The 19,471-nt window shown below is 43.5% G+C and overlaps 1 protein-coding gene across 4 annotated transcripts in view; it reads left to right on the forward strand.

The window, feature by feature from the left end:
* The first annotated feature begins 14,540 nt into the window (after window positions 1-14,540).
* foxn2a (forkhead box N2a) overlaps window positions 14,541-19,471 on the forward strand; it is a 30,728-nt gene continuing 25,797 nt past the window's right edge. Inside the window, exon 1 of one of the 4 annotated variants that reach the window (XM_055889976.1) lies at window positions 14,541-14,719. The gene's annotated coding sequence lies outside the window, so the exon portion shown is untranslated. Of the gene's footprint in view, window positions 14,720-14,753; window positions 15,553-19,471 lie in introns of those variants that run through there. The other 3 variants (XM_055889975.1, XM_055889972.1, XM_055889974.1) reach the window with 3 other exon arrangements.

Genomic DNA, 19,471 nt, shown 5'->3' on the forward strand with positions numbered 1-19,471 from the left:
GTATTCACATAACAGGCATTGATTACTAAATGGGGTTATTACAGTTCACCAGTCATTGTATAAACAACACTGAGCCTGTATTTAGTCACACCTAGTAATAGACTTCAGCACTATCAGACACTGATGTAACGTTTAGCGATCACAACATAGACACCAGCAACTACAAGAAAACCATCAACTAGTTAACTAGTCTTTTAGCTTTGTCCTCAAAAGAAAATTAAGTCCTGCTTAAGTGTCACTAGAACCAAAGTATTACCTGCTATTTACACATGTTATGTAACAAAGTTGCAAAGTTGCTTAGAAGCTAGAAGTAGAGTTGCCATGTCTGTCGGCGCCATCTTGCCTTACAGGTATACCAGTTGTAAGTACTACGTCAAAGAGAGATAAAGAGAAAGAGAGAGAGAGAGAGACAGAGAGAGATAATTGCATCAGCATGTGTGTTTAGTTAGCTGTCCATCTATCAGCACCTGTAGCAGTTGATCTTACAACAGTTCTTTGTAAAAAACGACTTATTAACAGAAACCTGCAGGTGGCCGCAGTGAACACAGCTACCCTTTAATCACACACACACATTTGAGTAATTTAGCACATGCTCTTATCCAGAAAGACTTACAGTCAGTGTATTCATCTTAAGATAACTAGGTGAGACAACCACATATCACAGTCATAGTAAGTGGATATAATAGTAATTTCCTCAATAAAGCAGCTGTCAGCAGAGTCAGTGCTAGTACTAAGAAGTCAAGTGCGAGTGAAAACACACACAACACACAACACACACACTCAACACACACTCACGCGTGCATGCACAGACGCACGCAAGCACACATTCACCAACAGTTGTCATTGCAGTTCACCAGCCATTGTCTACACAGAACTGAGCCTGTATTTAGTCACACAAGGTAATAGGCTACATCACTATCAGACACTGATGTCACCTTTAGCGATCACAACAAGACCTGTCGAGTGGTTGGTTACCACTAACAATGCTCAGCAACATTTTTCCAAATGTGCAAAGTGAAACTGAAGCCATGATGTTTGTCTCATGGTGTTAAGATCCTTAGCTTGTCTTTCATTCTCACTCTCATCCTCTGTCTCTTCCACAGAAATACTGAATAATGTGAAGGTTTGAAGGTACTGTATCTATAGCAGAGCTCTTCAACCCTGGAGAGTTCCTGGAGAGCTACCCTGCTGTAGGTTTTCTCACAGTTGTAACTAACCTGATTCAGTTTATTAACCAGCTATTTGTTAGAATCAAGTGCGCTAGATTAGGGTTAAAGTGAAAACCTACAGGACAGTAGCTCACCAAGAACAAGTTTCAAGTTTTATTAGTCGCATGTATGGGATACACCGTCCAACGAAATGCTTACTTACAGGCTCCTGAATCGTTGGATCTATAGGGACAGACACAACAAGCAGAGGAGGAGTCTTTGTCTCTGTGTCCCGCCAGTAGGCTGTCAGAGCCTGTCCCCCCAGCACTCCTACCCCCCGCTCCCCCAGCCCCCTCCCTTGTTTGGGCCACTGTGTTCAGAGAGGGCAGATGGCTCATTACCATAAATAGGACAGCTAGAGACAGAAAGAGTGTGAGGGAGAGGGGCCACCACCCCCACACCATCCAAGGGGACCATGATGCCTGCCCTGCCGCCCAAAACCCCAGGAAATAGGAGACCGTTGCTAGGTGAGGTAGAAACACAATGCTGCCTGACTGCCTGACTGTATGACTCCCCCTACCCTCCCATTCGACCTCATCCCAGCTCACGCCCCCTCATCCCCTGCTTTGGGGACAGTGTGTGTGTGTGTGTGTGTGTGTGTGTGTGTGTGTGTGTGTGTGTGTGTGTGCGTGTGCGTGTGCGTGTGCGTGTGCGTGTGCGTGTGCGTGTGCGTGTGCGTGTGTGTGTGTGTGTGTGCTCTCTGCTCCGGGGACAGTGGCTGCCTCTCTCTCTGCTGGTCAGGGACAGATGGCCGATGGGCCCTACCATTGCTACAGCTGGAGCCAGGCTGAGGGCTGAGCCAGCACAGTGGGGCCTGGTGTGTGTGTGTATGTGTGTCTATGTGTGTGTGTGTGTGTGTGTGTGTGTGTGTGTGTGTGTGTATGTGCGCGCGGGTGTGTGTGGCCAACACAGTGGTACCTGGCAGAGGGAGCTCACACCTTCTCCTCTCCGGCCCTCTAGGAGCAGGGTGCCGGAAGAGAGAAGTGTTAGGGCCTGGGTTGCAGACTATGAATAGCACCACACTTGCTGACTCACACCATGTTGGTATATCAACCAAAAATCCATAAATGTTTCATTGTAGTGTGTTGTTGAACGGTTGATGGCTCATCTACTCTGAAAGGTGCTCTGTCATACATCTTACATCTTACAAATACAAATGACATACAAACTCACACTTATATAAAAGTTTATTCGCATAAATTTCACTTCTCCTTGGTTCATTGACTCCTAACAGTCAACTAGGCCCTGAATACTGTAACGTTCCTGACCTGTTTTCTGTTGTTTTTGTATGTGTTTATGGTCAGGGCGTGTGTTTTGGGTGGGCAGTCTATGTTTTCTGTTTCTATGTTGGTTTTGGGTTGCCTGGTATGGCTCTTAATTAGAGGCAGGTGTTTGGCGTTCCTCTAATTAAGAGTCATATTTAGGTAGGCGTTGTCACAGTGTTTGTTTGTGGGTGATTGTCTTCCGTATCTGTGTTATGTCTTGCACCATACGGGACTGTTCGGTTGTTCGTTTCGTTTCGATGTAGTCTGTTCCTGTCCGTGAGTTTTACGTTTTAGTTAAGTAAGTTCATGTTCAGGTTTTTTCGTCTACGTCGTTTTCTTGTTTTGTAATTTTGAAAGTGTTTGTTTTCGTGTTGCCATCGTGTCAAATAAAAGATGGCTTATTTCCCGAATGCTGCATTTTGGTCTGATGATCCTTCTCTCCTCTCCTCGTCCGAGGAAGAGGAGAACGACAGCCCTTACAAATACATGCATTGATTTAGAAATGTATTTAAATGTACAAATAGACATATCTTCTCTCACCCTAAAAAACAATCACCCAGGAGACTCACGTTTCAAGGCCCCTGGATCCCAGTACAGATAAGATAGAGGACCAGACGGGGGCAATTTTCCCTGTCTGTGGAATGCCATTCAAGACAACACAACACTGGAGACGCAATATCACATCTGCTCAGGCTAGACCTCATAGGTCAATAGGGCAAAGATAAAGAGGAAGAGAAGAGCAGAAGAACACAAGGAAGGGGAGAAAGAGGAATAGAGAACTCATGAAGAATTAATATAGCAGGGACAATGTGAAAAAAATTATTGACTTAAAAAATGATTTTCCTTCACTTTCATAAACTTTCATCACAAAAAAACAGAATATGTACCTGCAGCTATTATGTATGAACATGTAATAAGGCTTGTCTTTTGTTTGAGATGTAAATAGAGAGCTGTTTGATGAGTAAAGAAAGGAGAGATGGCACAAGAAAAAAACAAGAGGGAGGGACATGAGTGGACAGTTGACCGACCAGAAGGAAAAAGAGAAAGAAAGGACGCGTCCCAATAATCTCTCCTTCTCGCTGAAGTCTGCACTTGTTCACTACTCCCCACAAATGTTTAAGTATTAGATTGGTGCAGGCATGGGCTAGAGGGAGTTCCCATATACCGGTCATTTTCTTTTAAATCCATGAAAGGAAGTGTACAAGTGTACGCTTTGGGAGAAAGGAGAGATTATTGACGCAACCAAGAGTGTGGCAGGGCTGGCAGCAGTAGCATGACCGGAAAGCAGAACAGAGCCAGGCCGGCAGGCAGCCCCCTGCGCAGTGATATGGTACTGGTACTGGTACTCCCTACATATAGCTTCATTCTTGTGTCATTTATTCCATTTGTGTTAATATTTTAATTGTTCAAAAAAAAAATTGCTCTGCATCGTTGGGAAGCATTTCACGGAGAAGTCTAAGTCTTATTGATTTGATTTGATTTTGATTTGCTGTGCTGTCTCACCTCCCCAACATTGATCCTGGTTTCGGCACCCTACCTACCCTGCAGCCACATTCTCCTCTCCTCCCCTCTCCCCCCTGCCCTCCTCCCCTACTCTCCTCCACTCCCCTCTCCCCCTCCCCTCCTCTCCTCCTCCCCTCCCCTACTCTTCTCCTCCCACCCGCTACTCTCCTCCTCCCCTCCTCTCCTCTGCCATGCTTCATTACCCTGTGCTCAGTGAGGCAGAGAGAGGCAGCACACGCTTCTTTCTATCCACACACACACTGTCTGCAGCCGTGTTGCCCATAGCCACAGCCAGCCAGCCAGGCAGGCTCCCCATAGACCTAGAGTTCTTTATACAGCCCCACGCCCCTAGGCAACGGGTCACACTCACTCACAGCCCTACACCCCACTGTACACTCACGTCTACACAATAACAATGTCCACCCCACTAAAGTTCTACAACTAACATTTTAGCATGCTAACACTTGCCCTTTAGCGCTTTACATTTCCAACATTCTGTACACACTAACTCTATTCAAACTAATTAGGACATATACTTATGTAACACTAATAGACACTCAACCCCCATAGTGTATAGACTGTATCCCACGTTTTTGTGATGCATATCCTTGACAGTCACTGAACAGTAATTGTACACACATACGTGAACTTTATTAACAAAACACACACACATGCTGCTCAGGGAACAATAGCTAGCTCCACGGCAGCCTACTATGGAGCTGATGGTGCCAGACAACATTGGCATGGCACAAACACCACAATTGTCCCCCCAACACAAAGTGTACTTGTGCCCAAGGCAGAGTGGGGTGGATGGGATGCTGTGTAAATCAATGTGGTGGCAGTGGGACGGGTACACTCTTAGATAAAAAGGTTCCAAAAAGGTTCTTCCGCTGTCCCTATAGGATAACTATTTTTGGTTCCAGGCAGAACCCTTTTGGGTTCCATGTAGAACCCTCTATAGAAAAGTCTCTACATGGAGCCCAAAAGGGTTCTACCTGGAACCAAGAAGGGTTCTTCAAATGGTTCTACTATGGGGTCAGCCAAAAAAGCCTTTAAGGTTCTATAGAGCACCTTTTTTTCTAAGAGCATAGAGCCCAAAGTATTCAGTGTTGTTACCTCTGGCAAGCCTTCACTGGTTACACTGAAGATGTTGAGGAAAAAACTTACTCTGAACCCCCTTTCACTGTAAACAACAACAACAACAAACAACTGATGAGTGAGGATGAATACATTTACAATTTGGGATCATTTCAACATTGTAATGAACTATACTGAACATAACACAACATATCAGAGTGGCTTGTCTATCTGTATGTCTGTCTGTCTGCCATCCGTCTGTCTTTTCATCCTCTTTCCCTTGTCAGTTAATATACTTGCCGAGGTGTTCATTTGCCAGCATGAGGCAGTCATTACCAGTAGAAAACATAATTTAGCAGGGTAATAGAACAGTCCAGGATCAATAGGCTAATTTAATTGCCCCTGCATGTGGTTGATTGTATTGCAGGGTTATTTGCAGGAGCTTTTATAGAGAGGAATTATCCTCCCGTGTAGTTTTACTGGGGCTATAAACCATGAACCACAATCACAGCAAAGAAGAGAAACTAGCCTGGTCTCAGATCTGTTTGTGCTGTCTAGTCTACTTGTTGTTGTCATAGCGACAGTACAAACAGATCTGGGACCAGGCTTAAGAGAAACGGTTGTTATTGCTCAATAAGAAACTCTGTCCAACTGTAGTTACTACCAGCACTGAATTGGTTGCTACAATGACATAAAAGCAGGCAAAGTTCATGCTATGCTGTTATATTGCTAAACTGAACTTCAGGAGTCGCCGTTTCAATGGACATTGCCGGTTGTAAACGTGATAAAAGCAGGGTAAGTCACGTGCCATATATCCAAGCCTTCCTTGACAGCTTGGACAATGCCATTTCCCTAGCTGTCAGCACTCTATTGGCAGTCTAACTCATCGGGTTGGAGTTAAACTTTGCACCGCTATACTCTCCAGTTGTCCCTTTGGTCCTTCCAGGAGAAGCTGTGACCAATTGTGGTTGTAAATCCAGGTCCTGACTCCTGAGATCCCCATCAGTCAATACTTTAGTACCAAGCTTTACAACAAAGCCCAGGCCAAGCCAGGCCCAGGGACACTGCTTTGTGGGCGGTGATTGTATTTGTGTTGGTGTTACAGTATATCTCCATGCTCGGTAGTCAGGCAAAGTTGAGGATATGCCAAAACAAAATACAAAAAAGGAAGCCTGTATAATACAGAGAAGATACTTAATGTAGATACTGTGTAAACAGAGGTAGGAGCAGAATTACATAGCTGAGCAACATGTTTCGACCAACCAGTCTTCCTCAGAGTGTGGATATGGAAATGGAGGCAGGGGTAGAGCTGTGGAATCCCACTCCTCTTGAACAATCCCAGGAACTGGAGTGGTTAGATTTTCTCTAGGAAGTGGGTTGATCCCGTGATCAGAGAGAGGCGTCTATTTCATGGTCAGTGCTCCAACCAGCAACTCCCAACTCCCTATTGTGATGTTATCCTCCTTTATGGAATGTCCAACCCCCCACTCAATCTAGGTCCCCTCTCATCCTCCTAGCTGAATAGGCCTAGCCTGGGGCCTATAGGGGCCTATTGATTTTGATCTGTGATGCCTTGGTGCCTCACACTATTGCAGCTCTCACCCTGACCTGTAAAAAGGATAGCCACTCAAGAGCAGAGAGGGATTCCTTTTCAACCACTGACTGCTCTATACAGATAAATCCCCATGGCCAATGCTGTTTCGACTGTTGGGATTCATGTGAGATAATAATAATTTCATTCTGGCCACACTTCCTCTCCTAATCCCTGCCTTTCTGTCTTCCTGCTTCTCTTCCTGCTTAGTTATAATGGTATAGATTCAAACTTTCTTAATGATTTTTAAACTGTTTCAAAGAAGTTAAAGAAATACTTATTAAAGGCAGAAACTCTTTTTCCACGGTTCATTGAACACAAAATGTAGACGTTGTCATTCATCTATCAGTAAACTTAGCCCGCAGCAGGACTTGGTTTAAAAAACAAGATTTACCAAGCAGCTGCTTTAACATTCCTGCATAGAAGTCTGTTATGTCCTTTTTTATCAGTTAAAACATTGCTGATTGTTGTTTGTTCGCGTTATAGTGTTTGTGTACCAAATGGCATCCTAATCCCTTTACAGTGCACTACTTTTGACCAGGACCCATGCATTATATGAAGAATAGGGTGCCATTTGGGAAGCAGCCAGGGCCTGGGTGTTCATCCTGCCCTGGAGTGAATCAACAGTTCAACACCTCATCAAAAACAATGACTATTTACATTTCTAACCTGAATAAATAGGCTGAATCAATAGAGAATTACTGGCTAATTGTTTGGCTTTAGTCTTTCTGAATGTGTGTTCCCTTTTTCCTTCTGGATAGCCACTCAAAAGCAGAGAGAGATTACTAGACAGGCCGTCATTGTAAATAAGAATTTGTTCTTAACTGACTTGCCTAGTTAAATAAAGGTTAAAATAATAATAATAATAAAATAAATAAATAATGTTCATACCTGCCTGTCTATTGAGTTATTTTATTGCCCCATCATTGAAGGAGGCCTTTATCAAGCTATAGATAAGAGACAGCCAGCGCCTGTTGACACAATTCTTAAGGCCTGGTTAGCACAAAGGCCTGTCAAACACAGGGCTTCTGTAAACAAACCGTCTCCAGTACTGCATTTAGGATTATTACTGTAGGCTAGGGAGGAAAGGACAAGGGAGGAGCGGGAGGACAGGAATGGGAGGAGAGGGAAAGACCTAGGGACCAAAACCTGAAGAACAGATCAGTTAAAGAAACCTGTTAACCGCACCCGGTTCTTAGGCAGGTTTTCAGGTCTTTGGTCTAAGCCGCTGCCTCTGGAGTACAATGTATCGCTGCCTGCATGGGTTTGAATCTGCTCTATCTTCTACCCTTCACCTCTATCTCTCTCCACCAATAAACATACAAAACACTTAATAAAATGAATACTGTATATATTATTATTATTTTGTATACATTTTTTTTATCTACGGGTGTAGCTCAGCAAAGGTAAAGGGGTTTTCCTTGAAAATCAGGATGTCCAAAGATTTCTTGTGTTCTGTCAAACCATTTTGTTTTTGATTGCCTCCCCCACACTTTTATAGTGAACTTTGATCGTCATGTAATGGAGTAATAAGCTTGAGTTAGGGCTGGGCTCATTGACAGGGTAAACAAGCAGTATTTGCATTCGCCCAAGGGCAGGTACTGCCTGTTTGTCTGTGGAGCCGTCACTGTACACGTCACCTGGTGTAATGAAATGCAGTAAGTAACACTTACTTACTCACTTACTTACTGCATTTCATTACTCAGGTGACGTGTGCAGTGACGGCTCCACAGACAGACAGGCAGTACCTGTCCTTGGGCGAATGCAAATACTGCATGTTTACCCTGTCCGCTGGCCTTGAGATCCTTATCTATGGAAATACAGCTAAATAGCTGAGCAGAGTAGGCTGTGTGTGTGTGTGTGTGTGTGTGTGTGTGTGTGTGTGTGTGTGTGTGTGTGTGTGTGTGTGTGTGTGTGTGTGTGTGTGTGTGTGTGTGTGTGTGTGTGTGTGTGTGTGTGTGTGTGTGTGTATGTGTGTGTGTGTGTGTGTGTGTGTGTGTGTGTGTGTGTGCGTGCATGCGTGCGTGCGTGTGTGTGTGCTCATGAGTTTTATACTGTTTAACAACTTCAGTTTCAACTAATTAGCACAAGTTGGCCTGAGCGTAGTGATCCCCTGGGAACTTCAGGTGATGGTGTGTGCATTTGAATGGTTTGCGTGAGTGGTGTGTCTCATATCACAATCATTCTGCAAATGAAAACATTGCACAGGTAGGATCATTAGGATTTGGCCCATATGGCAATCCCAATCGGTGTGTCTTTAGCATGATGATTCAGCCTCATTCTCACCAGTGCTGTCATCGGCCTCTACTCCCTGTAAGAATATCATTTGACGGGAGCCATACAATAAAGAACAGGTGACAGAAGAAGGCAGTTCCACCGTATGACCCTTGTCCCCAATGGAACCCTCATCAGAGACCAGTCACACAAGACACAATTTGGCCTCCCACCTTGCATTGCAATTACACATTCTCTTTACAGAAACACACCCTGGTGGAATCCCAATTAGCAATTTAATTCAACAAAATAATTAGATCCATATCGCCACTGCTGAAGGCACAGAGTGATGAGAGCACCACTGGCTTCCTGTTTCCTCCAGCGGGCCACAGGTTAAACACCTTTCATGTGTGTCTGTGTGTGTGTGTGTGCATGCATGCCCCCCTGCATGCGTGCATACGCACGTGTCTGTGTATGCAAGCCTGTCTACATAGATGTGTGTTCAGGCGTGTGTATGTGCCTGCATACTTGTGGGTGTGTGTAGTTCAACAAAATGTAAATCAAAACTAGACGTTAAACTGACGTCTGTGCCCAGTCAGGAGCACGTGGGTGCATGTGTATATTAATGACATTACCAGGCTTGTAGCAGCCATAACCTAATCTTCTGTAGAGATGCATTACAGACACGTCTATGTTAAGAGCTGCTTAAATTCAATAACAACTCCAGCACAGTGACTGAGAGTTGTTATTGAATTTTTGAATTTGCCACTTTAATAATGATGTTTACATATCTTGCATTACTCATCTCATATGTATATACTGTATTTTATACTGTCGATTGCATCTTGCCTATGCCGCTCAGTCATTGCTCATCCATATATTTATATGTATATATTCTTATTCCATTCTTTCACTTAGATTTGTGTGTATTAGGTAGTTGTTCGGGAATTGTTAGATTACTTGTTAGATATTGCTGCATTTGCGGAATTAGAAGCACAAGAATTTCGCTACACTCGCAATAACATCTGCTAACAATGCGTATGTGACCAATAAAATTTGATTTGATTTGATGTTGAGTGTTACCACAATCACAGATCCTCATAGGCCAAAATATGACTGTGTAGTGTGTGTGTGTGTGTGTGTGTGTGTGTGTGTGTGTGTGTGTGTGTGTGTGTGTGTGTGTGTGTGTGTGTGTTTGTGCGCGTGTGCATGCGTGTGTGTGTGTGGTTGCTCACCCTCTGGAAAGCTAACTACGGTGTGAAGAGAGTATCAGGGGGAGAAATAGCAAGCCAGTGAAGAGGACTTGTCATTAATGGAGTGTTTTAGGAGCTCCGACAGGGTTGGAATGGAGTATTGCTGTGTGTGTATGTGTGTGCATGTGCGTGTGTGTGCGTGCATGTGTAGCCTCTCTTATCGGATAGCGGCCGGCAGGGGCGTGTCTGTGTTTGTCTGTTTGTGTCTGTGTGTCTGTGAGTGCGTGTGTGTGTGCAGCCTTTCTTATCGGCTAGCCGCCTGGCAGGGGAGTGTGTGTGTGTGTGCGTGCGTGCGTGCGTGCTTGTGTGTGTACGTACGAGTGTGTGTGTGGGAGCTTGGAAACTTGCGGTCCGTATAAAGGGCCTGATTCATTTCCGCATGAGTGGGTCTCAGTGGGGCAGTGTCAGGCTAGCCAGGCCGCACAGATTTATAGACCATTAAAGCAGCAGGACTCCTGTTCCTCCTGACCACAATGCCACCACCACTACTAACACACTACAGCCTGTTAATCTGACACACTGCGCACCCCCCCCCCCCCCACACACACACACACACACACACACACACACACACACACACATTGAAACATACACACACACATAGTCGCATGCATGCCCAAGAGCATGAACAAAATGCAACCAAGCACGCACACACACACTCTTAGACACCAGTCCTGATATACTGCACACTCTCATACACACACACACACATGATCTCTCTCTCTCTCTCTCTCTCTCTCATTCTCTCTCTCTCTCTCTCTCTCTCTCTCTCTCTCTCTCTCTCACACACACACACACACTCTCTCACACACACATACACACACATACACACACTCTCACACACAGAAAATACACCGTATCTACAGATTTCATCCATCCTCATGTTTCATCCCTCCACTACCACCTCACATACATAGTTCATCTCACACACTCAGTTCAACGGCTAGGCAGGTAGGCTAGGCAGGTAGACTAACCAAAAGGTTGCTGGTTTGAATCTGTCAATGTGTCCTTGAGCAAGGCACTTAACACTAATTTGATCCAGGGGTGCTGTACTACTATGGCTGACCTTGTAAAACAACACATTTCACTGCACCTATCTGGTGTATGTAACCATAAAACATAAATTAGCTCCTCCTTCTCATAGGTACCTCTCCACATTTAATTTCTTCCTTCATCTCTCCTCAATCTTCTCACACTCTTCATTCCATCTACTTCATGTTTTACCTTCCTTCCATTTAGCCAACATAACCCCACCATCAACACATAACCTCCTCTTACCTATGCATCCCATCTAACTACATTACATAATGCTCTACTATTGCCTCTCTATTTTTCATAAATATTCTCCAAAATGAAATCCAAGGCAGACTGTTTGTGAGTGATCTGGTCTGTGCCATTCCCTCCTCCCTGAATCAGGTATCTGGACCTATCCCTGTCAGTGGTCTCTTGGGCATAATGCTTTAGATTGTAGTAACAGATTTAAAATCAGATTAGCACAGTTCCAGGCGCACAGACTAATGGCTCTGTCTTTTCAAGGCATCCTCAATCAGCTCCGTTGCCCTGGTGATTGCTATATCTTGTTCTCCTCTCCCATTTGCTGTCTTTGCAACTTCATCATCCAGCTAGGGAAAGAGAGGAAGGAGTGATACAGGGAAGGGAGGAGAATAAAAATGAGGCAGAGTGATTCTGTGCTATAGGCTGTCCGCTGCTGCTGCTGGCTGTATGGCCCTATGAATAGCTCTTAGCATGTACAGTATTGAAATGATGACACGGCAACCTGAGCTAAAGCAAAGTACAGACAGTACAGTAAGTGAATGAAGAAGATGAACTCAAGGATTATATTTTGACTTTGGTCATAAATCCTAACGCTTTCCTTCTCATACACTCTCGTAGAGTATGGCACATCTATCTACTATATCAGAATAGCAGGGAGATTGGCTATGGAAGATACCATGAATACCATTCTAAATGTATTATTATTCCTCTTTATCTCAGCTAGGTCTGTGTGAGAGTAGACAAACACCACGTACATACACTCACAAACCCGAAACATACCTGTACATTCAGAGAGGATTACATAAACAATGTAACATGTGAATAATAAATGTAAATCATGACCGTCAGACCTACGTCGGTGGCGACACAAGCTACATACACACAAAGGATTTATTCAAGAGAAATATAATGGTCCTTAGTTCTCCAAATATATCTATAAACAGAATGTGGCATATAGGTCAAATATATGACCTTAAAGTGTTTGATTATTCAAAGGGGCATTTTTGGGGGATGATTCATTCCACTCCCACAAGGGAGTTTTAACCAGTAAACCAGAAACAGACAAACAGCTTCCTGCATCATTTGTCCATCCTTTCCTCTTCTCCAAGCACGAGATAGGCCATGTGACCCAGTCACCAACAGTAGCCATGGTGAAATGTGCTGGGGGAAAAACAGAAACAGCAACTTCAGAAAGAAAACGAGTGAATGAGGACAACTCAAAACTGAGACTTCAAATCAAAGACTTGATAGAGCACCACATGTGGGATTGTATTATTTCTTTCAAGCCTCAAAACCCAGAAAAGAAAACATCAACATGAAAAGGAGTTAAATGGGTTAGAACAACACTGCACCTGGGTAAACAAACACTACAGGTCCTGTTCAACCCTCTAATGGCTGGTTTACTCGAATCCAGTGTGGCTGTAGCATACCACCACCCTATGATTCACAGAAGATCCTGTTTGTCCAGTTGAACTAACTGAAGGGCATGACGTGAAACAGGGTGTGTTTCTGTGTTTCCACTAGAAGAAGGATGCAAAAGCATTGTAAATACTACAACATCCCAAACAGAACAATGGCGTAGAAAGACATTTCAAAGTGAACAAAAAGGTAGGTCATTAATTACAAGGTAATAGAGAAATGATAAGCCTTGAACTCAACATATTGAAAGAAGAACTTTGGCAGGAAAATAAAATCTAATGGGTCAGGCTACTTTGGTAGCTTTCAGAGTTATCTCACTGAGAGAGCATCTAAAAACAGGATCGAAGTGGACAGAGGAGGAGGTAAAGCCCAGCCTTATCTCAGCTCATTGGTCACCATAGCAACACCCACCCGTAGCACACGCTCCATCAGGTATATTTCACTGGTGATCCCCAAAGCCAACACCTCCTTTGGCCGCCTTTCCTTCCAGTTCTCTGCTGCCAATGACTGGAACGAATTGCAAAAATCACTGACGCTGGAGACTTATATCTCCCACTCTAACTTTAAGCATCAGCTGTCAGAGCAGCTTACCTGTACACAGCCCATCTGTATATAGCACACCCAACTACTTCATCCCCATAATGTTATTTTTTGTTGTTGTTGCTCTTTTGCACCCCAGTATCTCTCCTTGCACATCATCATCTGCACATCTATCAGTCCAGTGTTAATGCTAAATTGTAATTATTTCGCCTCTATGGCCTATTTATTGCCTTACCTCCCCAATCTTACTACATTTGCACACACTGTACATATACTTTTTCTATTGTGTTATTGACTGTACGTTTGTTTATCCCATGTGTAACTGTGTTGTTGTTTTTGTCACACTGCTTTGCTTTATCTTGGCCAGGTCGCAGTTGTATATAAGAACTTGTTCTCAACTGGCTTACCTGGTTAAATAAAGGTGAAATAAAAATGAATAAAAGGAGAACAGAGGGGTGGGAGGAGGAGCTCTAAAGGGGGTCAGGTATCACATTGATGTGAGAGTTACAGTTTGGTGTAAACTCACTGATACTAAGAGAGTTGCACAGTGGCCCATACCAAATGAGTAATAGGGTCGACTCCAGAATACAAATAATGCAGCCCTTTCCATTATACTGTAGGTCTACATGACTAATACTGTGCCTATCAGTCACATATGTACTGATATCAGGGGTCTCTTTAGTGTTGGCTGCATATTGAGGCATTACAAAGCTTAACATATCCCTTTAATGATGACCCGCTGGAGCCCTTAGGCAGAGTTATACTACAAATTAATCTGCTAGCGGAAGAGACTGCTTAGTCCAGATAAAGTAGGCTACATTGTATCATCATCATGACCGCTGGCTGGCTGGAGTCCCCCGCCAAAATGACGTAGATGCCTTCTAGTCCCCCGCCAAAATGACGCAGGTGCTTCTATTACTTTAATCCCCACTTTCATCACCACATGCTGTGTAGTTTATTCTAACCGCTGAAATAAACTGTGTTATTTGGAGACACCCCAAAAAAATGTACTGTGTGGTATTTTAATTAAGTTTACAATATGTCATATTCTATGTAGGCTACACAATGAACTCGTGTGAAAAAAAGTAAAAAAGAAAATGGAGTGGCGTCGGCGTCCGCAGCGCCACAAAATAACCATGTGCTTCTGCGCTGCGGCAGTTGCCAGGGGATATGGAATGGGAGGGGTTATGATTGGTTGAAGTGGGTTTGTTGCCTTGGCGACGGCGAGGGGTTCAGTAGCGTTGCTGTGCGGCGTGATCTGCGCGCTGCGTGGATGGAGGAAGCAGCTGCCGATGTGATCTCTGACACTGAGACAGACATCTGAACACACAATTCCTGCCATACTGCTACTTTGCAGGCAACGCTTGCATGAATGTAAGTACTTGAAAAGGCGTCTTTAATTTATTTAATGGTGTGATATTACGGAATGCTTTAATGTGTTTTTCGTGGCCGGTGAAAGGTAGCGCAAAATTAATGGGAGAAGTGACTGATAACTCGAGCAACCAGCATGGCAGTTCAATAGCGAACAACATGTACTGTACTTCCCCCATTTGTTATCTGAGCTCTAGCGTTGCGTTATGGAATGGTAAGCTATAATAGAAACAATGCTATATCGAAACTTTACAATTCTTTAGACTTTGTTCATTTTTTTCCAGTTGTGCTAATACGTTGTTTTTGGCGTCTCTTGTCTTCCATGTGGCTCTTTAGCTATCGAGTTAGCTAGATGTAGCAAACTTATTTTACGGTCGAGTAGTAAGTAGTTAGCCAACAACGAGAAATTTGACCGTCCAATGTGTTTTCATTTTCGTTTGAGCTTGCATGAAACACTATTAACTTAAATATCAATTGCAACAATGTGTACCGACCGTGGATATTTTGTATCCAGCTTGGATGGCTTCGCCACTTTTACACCAAATTTAATTGGTCAGATAACAAATGGCTCGTTTGCGCATGCAGTCATACGTTGAAAATGTATAGTTCTAGATTCTGTAAAGTGTTGGCTTGCTGCCCGTTTTAGTTGACATTCGATTGCCATGTCACGAGTCTGGCAGTGAGTTCGACTATTTCTGTCAGACACCATATCGATAACGGCTTGAACTTATTTCATATTGAGCAACGAGGTCGTGTCAATTTGTTGTAATTTGGACTGTGGATCATTTTAACAGTTTGATATGAGTATTCTTGAATCCAATTTCAAACGTTTGTCGGTGAGTCGTTCATACAAGGACTCTTTATCTGTTTATTTGTATTATGGTTTTTTTTAATATAAAAAATGTAGGGCAACTTTGTTGGGCGACAGGAGCAAGGGGGGGGTTCCGTGTTTGTGACTATGTAGCTCATTTGCCGTGTGTCCTCTGTGATTCATTTCTTGGAGATGATATCATTCAGTGAGTTATTTTACTGTTATTGATAACTCGTTTAGTGACATTGCCAGTGGAAAGTGTTTTAGGGGTTATCGAAGAGCTGAGCAAGCAAAATGTAGCTTGCTAGCAGCTTGCTAACATTTATGTTATTCCGCTAAAGCTCCTCTGTCCCATGAGTTGGCCTGTACGCAATGCAATATGTCTGGATGGACGTTGAGTCAATTCCTCAAAATCACTCACATGCCCAGATTGTTGTGGTGTTACAATTTTGTCAGTTCAAATGTCCCACACACAGTTCCAAACCCATCCACGCGCATATATGGCGCTAGTGAGGCAGGAGCGTGGCCTTTGTCATAACGCATTATTGGACAGCGACACAGCTCGCTGTTGATAGAAGTCACAACAGCAACTCCGAAAGGCTTATTCACATATTGGAGCATATCAGCACATCACCGGACATGCAATGAGTTTAGTGTCAAGTTGCCTTTGATGTAGCTACAGATAACTGCCGAAAATAAAGGACACTCCAACAGTGTCTTAATAGGGCTTTGGGCTACCACGTGCCGCCAGAACAGCTGCAATTCACCTTGGCATAGATTCTACAAGTTTCTGGAACATAATTGGAGAGATGCAACACCATTCCTCCACGAGTGTGTTGATGGTGGATGAAATTGCTGTCTCAGGTGCCGCTCCAGAATTTCCCATACGTTTTCAATTGGGTTGAGATCTGGTGACTGAGACATGCACACCCTTTAAACCCCCATGGTCATTTGAGACCCCTCTTTCAAAGTCACTGAGATCTCTTCTAGACAAAATAATTTACTTTGACATTTTTAGTCATTTAGCAGACGCTCTTATCCAGTGTGACTTACAGGAGCAATTTGGGCTAAGTGCCTTGCTCAAGGGCATATTCAACAGATTTGTCACCTAGTTGGCTCGGGGATTCAAACCGCTGACCTTTCGGTTACTTTCCCAATGCTCTTAACCACTAGGCTAATAATGGGCAACTGGGCATTTATTTTAGACATGACCCTAACCATTATGGGATGTTTATTGCTTATTTAACTAAAGAACTGCAACTGTGATTTTGGACATTGAAATTGGCACCAGAGGCTACAGCTAGGCTGCTACGCTGTTCATGATGTAATGGATTATCACAAGATTGTCCCAGATACAAATTACTAGCTATCTCCAAACAGTGAGTGACTGTTGGCGGCCAATTCATTATTTTTCTCGAACGAGGTATGTCAGTTGGTGTGATAACATACAATGATCGTTTCCCCTCTCGTGTGTCTGTGTGATCATATTACCCCCTTTCTCCTATCTTACAAAAGTTACACATTTGGGATTTCTGATTGTAAAAAATAAATAAATAACCTATATCAATTGCTGCTGGCTTGCTTCTGAAGCTAAGCAGGGTTGGTCCTGGTCAGTCCCTGGATGGGAGACCAAATGCTGCTGGAAGTGGTGTTGGAGGGCCAGTAGGAGGCACTCTTTCCTCTGGTCTAAAAAAATATCCCAATGCCCCAGGGCAGTGATTGGGGACACTGCCCTGTGTAGGGTGCCGTCTTTCGGATGGGACGTTAAATGGGTGTCCTGACTCTCTGAGGTCATTAAAGATCCCATGGCACTTATCGTAAGAGTAGGGGTGTTAACCCCGGTGTCCTGGCTAAATTCCCAATCTGGCCCTCAAACCATCATGGTCACCTAACAATCCCCAGTTTACAATTGGCTCATTCATCCCCCTCCTCTCCCCTGTAACTATTCCCCAGGTCGTTGCTGCAAATGAGAACGTGTTCTCAGTCAACTTACCTGGTAAAATAACGGTAAAATAAATAAATAAATAAATTTGGATTGAAAAGTGTTGCCTACTGTAGTTGTCTTGTTATGCAGGCAACGGTTTGTTTGGTGTATGTGGTGTGTGTGTTTGACATGAGGGTGGAGAGGGGCAATGTTCCTTTTTTTGACAAACAGTTTGCTGACTAATGTGCCTCAGATAAACAGTAAAACAAAGCAGGCCTGCGATAAAAGGAGAGAAACAGAAGTGATCAACCTGTCATTTGTTTACTGCCAGGAATTCATGCCAATAGTGTGTTTGTGTGTGTGTGAACACAGTGTACATCATGATTGGTTTTCTTGGAACCATCTGCTGTTTTTTTTGCTCTTTTAATACCCTGTGTGTTTTTGTAAATATGTTTTTTATACCATTGGCATTGTGTGTACAAGTATGTATACTGGCAGAGGGCTGCAGTCAGAAGGGTAAGTATTTTAGCTGCCTGAAATAGCCCGAGACCTGCTCTCTTTCATGGCATTCATGACTATAAATATGCCCTGCCCATAACCCTAATAACGCTGCTGCTAACTCCGCTGCTAACCTCGCTATGGAATGGCTATCTCTCTCCACTCAGGGCAGCACAGGCACATGGAGCTGAACAATTGTCACAAATGTGTGTGTGTGGGGGGGGCGGTGCTGTGCGTCGGTCATCTTCGCTGCTCCACATAATACGGTTATTTAGATTGCGGGCATGAGATTCTGGAATCTACATTTCCTCCCTGTTTTTTATGTATTTATTTGCGCTCAACACTAGTTGAGAGACACACACACACACACACACAGCCTATTCCACAGAGTGGAAGGAGCCATGCCATTTAATCAAGAAGTGGAATAGAAAGAGCAGCTGGTTCAATCTTAGCGAAAATTTTCTCCTTGTCCTCTGGGACATGTTAAAGTGTACCAGACTGACTGACATTATACATCTCACTCTGCAGACAAAGGGAATGAAACACATGTTTCTGAAACATGTAGGAGGCTATTCAGTGCCTTCAGAAAGTATTCTTACCCATTGACAGCCTGAATTTAAATTGGATTAGATTGAGATTTTGTGTCACTGGCCTACACACACAACCCCATAATGTCAAAGTGGAATTATGTTTTTAGAAATGTTTACTAGTGAATGAAAAGCTAAGTCAATACGTATTTAACCCCTTTGTTATGGCAAGCCTAAGTAATTTAGTAATTTTTTAAAATCAAGTCACATAAGTTGCATGAACTGTGTGCAATAATAGTGTTTAACATGATTTTTGAATCACTACCTCATCTCTGTAACCCACACATACAATTATCTGTAAGGTCCCTCAGTCGAGCAGTGAATTTCAAACCCGTTCAACCACAAAGACCCAGGAGGTTTTCAATGCCTCAAAAAAAAGGACACCTATTGGTAGATGGGTAAAAAAAAAGCAGACATTGAATATCCCTTTGAGCATAGTGATGTTATTCATTATGCTTTGGATGGTGTGTCAATACACCCAGTTACTAGAAAGATACAGGTGTCCTTCCAAACTCAGTTGCTGGAGAGGAAGAAAACTGCTCAGGGATTTCACCCTGATGCCAATGGTGTAAAACATACATAGTTTAATGGCTGTGGTAGTAGAAAACTGAGGATGGATCAACATTGTTTACTGAACAAAAAAACAAACACAACAAGCAACAATTTCAAAATGTTACTGAGTTACAGTTCATATAAGGAATTCAGTCAATTAAAATGAATGAATTAGGCCCTAATCTATGGATTTCACATGACTGGGCAGGGGTCCAGCTATGGGTGGGCCTGGGAAGGCATAGGCCCACCCACATAGCTGCCAAGCCCACCCACTGGAGAGCCAGGCCCAGCCAATCAGAATAAGTTTTTCCCCATAAGTGCTTTATTACAGACAGCAATACTCATCACCCACAGATGATCCAGCAGGTGAAGAGGCCGGATGT

The sequence above is a fragment of the Salvelinus fontinalis genome, chromosome 30, assembly GCF_029448725.1.
Source record: "Salvelinus fontinalis isolate EN_2023a chromosome 30, ASM2944872v1, whole genome shotgun sequence".
In the NCBI taxonomy this organism is placed as follows: Eukaryota; Metazoa; Chordata; class Actinopteri; order Salmoniformes; family Salmonidae; genus Salvelinus; species Salvelinus fontinalis.